We start from the raw sequence: 11,533 nt of genomic DNA, 5'->3' as shown, positions 1-11,533 counted from the left end.
CCACCCAGCAGCCCCAGAGACCTGAGACCGATGAGGGAGGTAGTGCTGGAATGGTCCTGAAACCTCCTGACGACTGAGGTGACAGCGTCATTGAAAAAGCCAGAAGGGACAAGTGGAGCATCCAGGAGGAAGAACTTATCCTTCTCTTTGATGTTGGACAAGTTTAACCACAGATGCCTCTCCGTACCCTAAGATGGAGCACCATATCTAGCAGAGAAAATGTAAAGCTAGTCTCTAATCCTTCTGCTAGATCCATTTGCAATCCCCACAATCTCAATTGCCGCTCTTCGTCGGCAGCAGCGGGACGAGAACCATTGGGATCGTGAGCCTGGGGACCCTCCTCAAAGAGTGCCCGGCAGGAGTAGCATTCGCAGCGGCAGTCGCTCACAATGCACATAGTCAGCCCCCTCGAGAGCTGACCATGCATGCTTCGCTCCCCAAGCAAGCAATGCAAAGATCATGTGTTTCCCCACCCGTAATATAACACGGAAAGGGAGGAACACATAATCTGGAATGCTGCTTGCTTGTTTTGCTTTCTTTGCTCACAATTATATAACTGCTTAGTGTGCAGTGGCACAGACAAACAACAGATATTGGACATACAACAACACAGAGTGCTTGCTGAAGACATAAAAGCTAATGCTGTTTGTTCTGGATGCACTTTTAAGCTCACTGGTCACCACGACACCCCGCCAGTGACGTTTTGCCACTCCACTGGACTGATTTCACATGTGCTTCAGGACACAATCATGCAGAGGCATTCCCACAATGTTTCAATGCAGCCTGAGTTCCCTTTAGAGGGAACACAATATATTTCACTCTATAAACACATTTTGTGCCTAATCTGTTACATTCAGAATTAATTCAGGAATGAATTCCAGTGCATTTCGTTCAAAACCCAATGATTATGAAGCTATGAGGATATCAGATGTGTGGAAATAATGGATTAGACAGTGATGAAAAATAGTCACATGGTTTTAAGTGAGAAAATCTTTAGTCTGATCAAATCATTTTTGCATTCGTTCCAATAAACAAACACTTGCATGTGCAAAATATAAATCACTATTTAATTTAAATCTTGAGATGACTTCAGTTTTCATAACGCGTAAGACACAGATTTAGTATTAAAAATCACATCCTAATCTAATCTGTTTTCTTGCATTTAATTCTTGTACTCTCCTTCTTCAAGACAAGCTCCTTAGCTCAAACATGCTCCACCTCATTGATTACTATTGAGCGGATTAGGATTAGAATGCAGCGCTAATTTTTAATGGTATTGTTGTTATTCCTGTTACCACTGACAACATAATGCAATCTGCTGAGAGAAGATCTTGGTGAAATTGTGGATATTGTCCATATTGTGCAATTAGATACTAAACACAAAACATCTACAATATTAATGAAAATAAATATGATAAAAACTGAATATTTTAATAATATTTTATGTTATTTCTTCTGAACACAAGATATATTATGCCAAGGACATTTCTCTCTATCATCCAAGAGTTAGGAAGTTTTAAACAGCTTTGAGGGCCTAATGGAGTGGTGAAGGGCAATTTCAGGGAAAATTTAATTAGTGTGCTGTATTGAGCCTCTGAGTCTATGCCTGAGTTCAGTTTCTGTTCCTAAGACTTGATTTCCCAAGCCAATGCAGTGCTTTTGTGCATCTTGTATAATCCTTAATCTTAATGTTTGTGCATTATCTTGCTTCAGACACCATATTGGTTGTGGACCAAAGTAGCAATGTGGCTTTCATCTTCACTTTCATCTTTCGACATCAGCTTGCCACTGTTTTGATAGTTTCTCTTTGTTTCACCTAATTATTAATTTTAATTAATTATTTTCAGACACAAGGATCATGTTATTCCTTTAAAAAAAAATCACATTCAACTAATCAGTTATTGCTGTGTCCTTCACGATTAGGTTTCCATGCCTGCAGTATTTTCATGAATAGTTATGGGCCATGGTTCAGATGAGAGGGGTTCAGTAATGAGAGCAATAAGCTGGAAACACACATATTCGATCATGCCGTCTTCTTAGCACTCTGCAAACAAAAATGACTACCTTCAGCATGTTCAAGCATCTTACTTAAGAAAAATAGATTGTAATAACATAAAAAATAACAATTAGTGTCAATATTCATTGAAAGCATCAGTAAATCCACCAGTGATTGCTTGAACACAGAATCCATGTTCCTCACCTCACTGCTTTGAAAACTGAATGTTAGTTTTGCTGAAGCAGGGAAACAAAGTAGTTATGGCCATTTATCTTAATAATAACCTCAATAATTCACATTAATGTAGAAATAGTGCTGCTGAGAAAAGCAAATCTAGATTTGAATCTAAACTAGTACATATGCAGGAGCATTTGGTGTGATTTCTGTTTGTCTGCTCGCTCGATTGTTTGTATAATTGTGCAATTCATTACAGGAGCTATGACCGTAAATCAAAAAAACTATAACAGTGAAAAAGTCTGCAGTGTAGCTAAAATGGCAAAAAGCACAGTTTAAATCATTCTGAATATTTTAATTGGGGTAATGTTCGTCTTCAGTAATTTCTTGCTTAGTTTCTGAAGCAATTTGCAGTAAAACTAAATAAGACTTTTCCCAAGAGAATTAGCTGAGTGCATTAGCAAAGAGCCAAAGTAAACCTGCTTATTTATAGCAACAACAAAAAAATAATAATAATAATTCTGTATGAAATTGAAATTTTGCAGATTTTGTTATTTAGGCTTGCTGACAACATACCAATTGTATTAATCTTCCTTGTCTTGTCAGAACCCATGGTGGTTTGGTAATTTTTTTTTGAGTTGTAAAGTACAGCCTATTTTAAAGTACATTTTAAATCACATTCTTTTAATAATATTTTGTATTGCTTTAAAGAAGTACACTTATTTTGATAACATTTATTTTAAAAACTTTTTAAATGTACTAAACTGCAACTTCATCTTTACAACAGTAATTGCATTTTAACCATATTTTGAAGACAACAGAATTCTGAAATTACAAATAAAAATGTACTTAAGTCCTACTTAAGTGGGTCAGGCAATACACTCTAATGTTCCGATAATTGTATAATTAATATAAATTAATACCATAATAAAACTCTTTCTGGAAATGAAGCTCTTTCTGATTCTGATTCATAATACATTTTCATTTAATTTGAATTACAATTTTTCTCGATTGATAACACACAATTCATGAAACAATTCACCATTTTCTCACAACTATGAACACAATCTCAAAACTACCCACAAACTTGTGCAAACTTCAAACTTCCAGGTCAAAATCAAACATTTTAGTCAAAAACATGTTCTCTTTCGTCAGACTCAAACTTTGGTCTCAGATGATATACAAACTTATCAAATACACAGACTATTTTCCTGCCTACAGAACACTAGTGAGATCAATTCAAAACACTGTTACAAAAACCTCCTTTTAGGAAACAAGAATCCTTTTGCTAGTCAATGTCTGTTACAGTATATGACATAAATATAGGGGTGTAGATACAGTAAAATTCATCAATAAGCTGTAAGAAACGTTTACTTTTGTTACACTACTGTAAAGAGATCTTACAGTAGATGAAAAGCACCACAAGAGTCCAAAGACCAAAGTCCAAAGACCAAACAACTGAATATACAGTAAACAGACATTGGAATAAAAAATGCATTCATTCATTCATTCATACATTCATTCAGCATCCTCTGCCAAATTGCATTACAGTATTGGTAGTATCCTTATTACAGTTTTTCTGAATTGCTAAAACACATTTCTTGAAACCATCACTCATTTTCTCAAAACCTTACAGTTTTTCTCGATTGCTAACGCACTATAACTGATTTGTTTGGCACAATTTTCCAAACCATTCATACAGTTCCTAAAACAAAGACATGTTTCTCAAAACTTTAAACACATTTCACCTGTTTTCACACAATTTCACAAAAGAATCACAATTTAAACTCAAACAGCACAATGTATCCATGTGTGAACATTAAGTAGCAAAACTGATGACACAGCAGTCAGAATCTCAGGATGATATGAACAAGAGCACAGCTGATTATGTGATTTGGAAAATGAATCCTACTAGTGGGAGACAAAGAGGAAGATGACGGGAAAATAAAACTGAATGGGACGGGGTCAAAGGACATTTATTCCTGATGAAATACACAGCTCTGTAGTTGATCATGTTCTTGTGCATGAGGACAGCTGGCCAACATGCTCACTTACAGGCTTTCAATACTACTTGCAGATAAAATATAATGACAGAACAGTAGCAGTACTTCAGATGAGAGAACTTTTACTTTTTATATATATGTATAGTAAATCAGCACCTCACACTAACTCCTCACATGTGCAAGCACTCATTGCTTTACTTAACACCAACCAATCATGGCTTTAGAAAAGGCCTATAAATAGGCCAAAGGTCAAGTTATAGGTTTTGAACAATGGATGCAAACAATGCAGACAGAGTAAGGGGAGTTGGAGGGAGAGCCAGAGGACGAGGCAGAGTTCGAGTTAGAGGAGGAGGAGTTCAAAGAGGAGCAAGAGGAGGAGTTAGAACCTTCGACATGACTTTGTGGAGGTATGCATACAACACTTTCTCCAATATATCAGACTTGCACCTACCAAGTCAAGCTATTGGGTTGTGCATATACTGATCTACATGTTATTTAGTCTTTTACAGAGAATTTTGGAGATGGATGCCCATGCTATCATCCATGAATACATTTATGTGGATGAGGTGGGCTTCAATCTTAGCAAAACCAGAAGAAGGGGGAGAAATGTCATTGGACAAAGGGTCTTTGTCAATGTCCCTGGACAACGTGGCGGAAACATTACAATGTGTGCTGCAATTACACAGAATGGTGTCCTGCACCATCATGCCAGACTTGGCCCCTATAACACTGATCACATCATACGTTTTCTGGATGCTGTTCATGATATGCTTGTTCAAGGTCTGCAGAATGAAGACCAGGCAAGATTTGTCATCTGGGATAATGTCAGCTTTCATCGCGCCCATCAGGTCCAAAACTGGTTTGTTACTCATCCCCATTTTTCTGTTGTCTACCTGCCTCCATATTCACCATTTCTAAACCCTATAGAGGAATTTTTCTCCACATGGCGCTGAAAAGTGTATGATCGTCATCCCTATGTCAACATGACCCTTCTCCAGGCAATGGAGGAGGCATGTGGAGACATTGATGCCGCCTCCATCCAAGGTTGGATACGCCATACAAGGAGGTTCTTTCCACGGTGTCTGGCAAGAGAGAACATAGCATGTGACGTGGATTAAGTGTTGTGGCCGGACCCAGCCCGGAGGAGGGATTGAGCCTAGATGCACCCAACCATCACACACACACACACACACACACACACAATTCCACTTTCGTGTTTACTGTGAATTTTTCAGAATCTCTCTGACAATTACTTTCGATCTTGTACAGAAATGTCCATAGGAGCTCATGAAAGAGCTTTAGGTTTTGAATTACTGTGTGTATGACATATCCAAAAATATATTATGGCAAAAGTGTTTGCAACGTAAGACAGATGTTTGCCTTTGAGATGTGTTTGTGATCTTTTGAATGCAGTGTGTCATTTTGCAAGATGTGAGGCATTTTGCATTTTGTGTGTGCAGTTCTTGGATTTGTGTGTTAAGTTTTGAAAAAAAGAGGTAAAGTTTAGAAAATGTGTGTAAGCAGTTGAAAAAAAAACTGTAAGTGAATGAGAATGTGTTTAGAGTTTTGCAAAAAGAGTGCATGAGATTTGCAAATAGAGCCTAACTGCCTGAACGTGTTTAAGGTTTAGCAGAAAGAGTGCTTTATTCGACAAATTGGTTTAAGCTAGTGAGAATTTGGTTCAGAGATTGGAATTTAGTATTTTAGCAATTCAGAAAAACTGTACTGTAGTTATAGTAGTTTCTTAGTCTTCTGACAAAATACTTTTCTGCCTCCCCTAGACAGTCGTCTCTCAGTTCTGCAAAAAAAGAGCACATGTAAGGACTACTTGGCTACAAATCAATTCAACAGTATTGAGTTTGAGGGTGTACAACATGTGCTAAAGTGTTTACTGTACATAGAATAATCCATCCATCCATCCATCCATCTCCCATTACCAGGATTCATTTTCCAAAACACATAATCACCCGTGCTCTTGTTCATATCATCCTGAGATTCTGGCCTGTGTGTCATCTAAAAGTTTTGAGAAACGTGTCTTTGTTTCGAGAACTGTATGAATTGTTTGGAAAACTGGGCCAAACTTCTACCAAAGTCATTTTCTGGTAAGATATCTGTACTTTTACTTGAGTATGGATTTCAGGTACTTTATACACCACTGTTAGTTTCAATATACTTATAGTTTAAATAGTTTGTAATGTTCCAGGCTAGTACCTCTTTAATCCCTAAATGTTGCAGATTGTTCCCTTACCTACACAGAGGTACTCTACACTATTATTATGAACAGGTTTGCTGTAAATTCGGTTTACTTACACTGTAAATTGGGGTCTGTAATCTAAAGCATTACCGTATATTATTTTAAAGGATATTATTTCTGCATTAAGTACTCTTTTCACAAGGGGATTTTTATTCTTTTTTTTTTTTTTAGGAACTTTGGGAAAGGAAAAAAAGACAGATATTATCACAACTGAAGACACTGTAAAACAATGATTTGCTAGTCAGAGGCAGGTGGTGTTTATAAAATAGGGGGAAGGACATTCTCACTCGAGAATGAGCAGTACAAGATATCATCAATATTTTTCATTCATTTTCCTAGAAGAGAAAGCCTGTAAATTATAAATGCACACAGTATATGAACTAAGACAATGGATGTGTCCTGAATGACAAGCATAGTCGCAAATGGAATGGATCCGACAGTCAACAAAAGCGACACTGACATTGCACTGAAAAGCAATCAATGCAATTTTCAATTACTCCACAGTTATATTTGTGTGCATTTGGCCCCAGTCTCTCAGGGTTTGTCCATCACCGTTAGCCTTGAGTCAGCTAGAGAACAGTGGAATGCTGAGCAATCTCATTCAATACTGGCAGCAGGGCCTGGGTGAATTGCATGCTGGACCTGGGAGGATAGAAAGAAGCTGTTTCTGCACATTCACTCTCATTTTCTAAACATACAAACTTTTCCAGTAGCACCTCATTTTATGATGAAACTTTGAAATTCAGTTTTAGGATGCAGAGCTACTTTAAAAATAAACAACCAGTGTGAAATCAGGTAAACTGGGTCAGTCAATTCACTTCCAAAGGCCACCCATAGTCTATTTATGGACCATCTGATGCATAACACTAACAAAAATGGAAAGCACTTTCTTAATTTAGTAAGCTCTAATCTGGTTGGCTGTATAAAATGTTAGAATGAGCTGCAGTGAGGCCCAGCCTTCATGCTCTTTTAGTGAAAGGTCTGGCTACATGCGACTACAATTCACCCTATATTGCATGTGGCAGGATGGTAAATTGTGGTGGTAGCAAAAATTGGTAAATTGTGATGGTAAAAAACAACTTTGCATTATTAATCAGTGTTTATATTGCCTGAGTACACATCAAACTGAAGCTCCAGCAGAGCTTATATCATTAGTGATCATCTTTTTCAAGTATTTACATATGCTTTTAGTGTCTGTCTCTAGCATTACATGTATTAAATTTATAAGCCAGTGTTCTTGACAGGGAAAGAGTAAGGGGTGCGCACCCGGGTTCATTTGACATCAGAGTTAGGTTCATTTGGATAATGTGAATGCTGTTTTCTGAACTTGGGTGAGCAACAGTGAACCATACCCGAGTCCGCCTCAGCAGGGTGATCTGGGGTTTGGATTCATGCGAACTCCAGTACAGTTCGCTTCTGATGTAACCGCAAGCATACTAAATTGAAAGTGAAACACTGTTTGCTAATCAATGTTTATATGTGAATAAAAGCCTATAATTAAATCATATCAAGTATATCAGGGTCATCATATAAAATGATCATGTCTCTTCAGAAGACTTGGATTAAACCACTCAATTCACATAGATTTATTTTACAATCTCTTTATGAAAATTTTGAAGCATTGGTTTTGGGTGAATAGACTTTCAGTGGAGGGACAGAAATCTCTCAGATGTTATTAAAAATATTTTCATTTGTGTTTTGAAGATGAACAAAAGTCTTCTGATTTTCGAAACAACATGAGGGTGAGTAAATGATAACAATATTCATTTTTAGGTGAACTAACCCTTTAAGAATTACATGTCTGATAATTAATTATGCTTGACATAAAATTTTGGGGGTTTAGTCCAGTTTTTTATTGGAGTATATCATGGACCACTTTTATTAAAAAGACACATCTACAGAACAATCTGTTAACATGCTTAAACTAACATTAATTAATGAATAAATTATATGCTGTTTTTCTTTCTTTCTTTCTTTCTCGGCAGTGCAGAAGCAGAATGAGTACATCAAACACATCTTTGCCACTAAGTCCTCAAAGAAGACTGTGAAGCGACACTGACATGGGCAACCCGGGGATGAAGGGAGGTGATCTTTCTCAGTAAATGGCAGGAAACAGCGCTACTCCATCCCCCGGAGGAGGGCCGGGCCGATTTTCGTTTTCCTTCTGTTCCGCCACTGGCTCAACAGCCAGCGATACCCACATTCTCAAAGAAACAGCAGTTTCCTCTTTCTCCATGTTATGTTGCTCGTGGATTGACAGTAAGTAACGCACCGCTTCCTCACTCTCACCCACGATGCCCTCTATCACCATTGGCCAAGAGACCTCGGTTCGAAGACACAATGCTTTCTCATGAGTCTCTAGCCAGTCCCTACAGGGACAGTGGGAATCCTGTCGGTATAACACCCTGTCTGCCAGGATGTTATGCCTTCTGGGCCAACCAGCAGGGTTCCCCACCGCTGCACCACCGTATGTCAATTGTGCCTTTGGTGCCACTCGCATGGAGCTTGGGGGCATGGCTAGCAATTAGACTCGGCTATGTGATTCAGGTCACCAGGCGAACCCCCAAGTTCAATGGCATTCTCAAGACTTCTGTGGCAGTCTGAGATGCCCCTGTCCTGTGCGAGGAGATTGCTGTCCTGCTGGCAAAGCACGCAATCAAGCCTGTCCCTCCAGCTGAGATGAAGCAGGGGTTCTACAGCCCTTATTTCATTGTGCCCAAGAAAAGCGGTGGCCTTCATCCAATCCTGGATCTGCGAGTCTTGAACCGGGCCCTTCACAAGCTTCCGTTCAAGATTCTGACACAGAAGCACATCCTCAGAAGCATCCAACCCCAGGGTTGGTTTGCAGCGGTCGACCTGAAGGACGCATACTTTCACATCTCGATTCTTCCACAACATGGACCGTTTCTACGGTTTGCGTTCAAGGGTTGGGCATATCAGTACGAGGTCCTCCCCTCCGGGCTTTCCCTGTCCCCCCGTATCTTTACCAAAGTCACGGAAGGCCCCCCTGCCCCATTAAGGGAAGTGGGCATCAGGATCGTTAAATCGACAACTGGCTCATCATGGCCCAGTCGTGAGAACAGCTGTGCGATCACAGGGATATGGTGCTCCGGCACCTCAGCCAGTTGGGGCTTCAGGTCAGCTGGGAAAAGAGCAAGCTCTCCCCCGTGCAGAGAACCTCTTTTCTCGGTATGGAGTTGGACTAAATTGACATGAAGGCCTTGCATTCCTCAGGCTGGAGTGCCCTTAAAACAAGTGTCTCAGCATGTTGTTGTTGTCCCAACAGATGCCTCCAGGACAGGCTGGAGCGCTACATGCAATGGGCAGGCAGCCTCAGGGTCCTGGACAGAGCCTCGACTGCTTTGGCACATCAACTGCCTGGAATTGTTGGCATTGCTTCTAGCCTTGCAGCAGTTCCAGCTGCTGCTTCAGGGCAAGCACATGTTCGTCCACACGGACAACACTGCGACTGTATCGTATATCAACCACCAGGGAGGTCTACGATCACGTCGCATGTCGCAACTCACCTGCCATTTCCTCCTCTGGAGATAGACATGGCTCAAGTTGCTGCGCGCCATCCACATTCTGGGGGAGCTCAACCGTGCAGCCGACTCACTCTCACGGCAGCTCACTCTCCCCAGAGAATGGTGACTCCATCTCCAGGTGGTCCAGCTGATATGGAGTCGATTCGGGGGAGCTCAGGTGGACCTGGTTGCTTCCCGCGAGTCCTCCCACTGCCCGTTGTACTATTACCTGATTGTTTACCCCCCTCGGCATGGATGCACTGGCACACAGCTGGCCCCGGGGTCTATGGAAGAATGCGTTTCCCCGAGTGAGCTTTCTCACACAGACACTGTGCAAGGTCAGGGAGAACGAAGAACAGGTCCTGCTGGTCGTGCCTTACAGGCCCACCCAGACCTGGTTTTCGTAACTCATGCTCCTCGCAACATCCCTCCCCGAATTATCCCCCTGAGGAAGGACCTTCTTTCTCAGGGGCAGGGCACCATATGGCACCTGCGTCCAGACCTCTGGAACCTCTCACTCAAGTCAGAGCTCCCTCTACCAGGCAAGTTTATGCCTTGGAGTGGAGTCTGTTCGCTGACTGGTGTTCTTCCCCCGAAGGTGCCCGATCAGAGTCATGCTTTTTTTTTCCTACAAGAGAGGTTGGAGCGTAGGCTGTCACCCTCCACCTTGAAAGTGTATGTCATCATGATGCAGTGGATGGTAAGTTCCTGGGAAATCACAACCTGATCATCAGGTTCCTGAAGGGTACTAGGCAGTTAAACCCTCCCAGGCCACCCCTTGTGCCCTCCTGGAATCTCTCTGTTGTCCTGGCGGGACTTCAGAGGGATCCCTTTGAACCACTTGAGTCAGTTGAGCTTAAGATCCTGTCTATCAAGACAGCGCTCCTGACCGTGCTCACCTCTATCAAGAGGGTTGTGGACCTGCAGGCATTTTCGGTGAGCGAAGCGATGCCTAGTGATCGGGCCGGCATACTCTCATGTTGTCCTGAGACCCCGGCCTGGATACGTGCCCAAGGTTCCCACTACTCCCTTCCGGGACCAAGTGGTGAGCCTACAAGCGATGCTCCCAGAGGAGATAGATCCAGCCTTGATGTTGCTGTGTCCCGTATGCGCCTTGTGCATTTACGTGAAACGCACCCGAGGTCTCATTTATAAAACGTGTGTATACACAGATTTGATCTTAAAGTGTGGGTACACTAAAATCCACGGCAACGTTCATATTTATAAAAACGGTCTTTGACGTGGAAAAGTACTTAATAATGCCACGTCAGGGTCTGAGCAGGCGTACGCACTTTAGTGTGTAGTATATTATTTGAACTAAGATGCAATAAGAATAAAAGCGGTGTACGCACAAGCACCGAATTCATCATAAACAACAGAGATGCAGTGTAAGAGATTAATTGTGCAGTGTAATCATACAGATTTTTTATTAACGGGAGTTTTTGTGAGATTAAACTTACCTTTTTAGTAATGTTGAGAGTTGTTGAGAGTACACAGTTTATTCCATGTTGTTTTTTATTCTACAAGACAACTGAAGTCTTGATTTAGCCTACTACTAATGCGTAAAATAGAAAAAAAAAAA

General features: G+C 40.9%; 1 long non-coding RNA gene across 1 annotated transcript in view; it reads right to left on the bottom strand.

Moving 5' to 3' along the window:
- LOC107722721 (uncharacterized) overlaps positions 1–11,201 on the bottom strand; it is a 21,040-nt gene extending 9,839 nt beyond the window's left edge. The window contains exons 1-2 of the long non-coding RNA XR_001637835.1: positions 11,089–11,201; positions 6,428–6,434 (exon numbers count right to left, since the gene is read on the bottom strand). This is a non-coding gene — a long non-coding RNA (uncharacterized LOC107722721). The remainder of the gene's footprint in view (positions 1–6,427; positions 6,435–11,088) is intronic.
- Between the last annotated feature and the right edge of the window lie 332 nt (positions 11,202–11,533).

Source organism: Sinocyclocheilus rhinocerous, unplaced genomic scaffold (genome assembly GCF_001515625.1).
Source record: "Sinocyclocheilus rhinocerous isolate Xijiao unplaced genomic scaffold, SAMN03320098_v1.1 scaffold161, whole genome shotgun sequence".
Taxonomy (NCBI): domain Eukaryota; kingdom Metazoa; phylum Chordata; class Actinopteri; order Cypriniformes; family Cyprinidae; genus Sinocyclocheilus; species Sinocyclocheilus rhinocerous.
The sequence above is the reverse complement of the archived record's forward strand: the minus strand, read 5'-3'. Positions and strand labels throughout refer to the sequence as shown.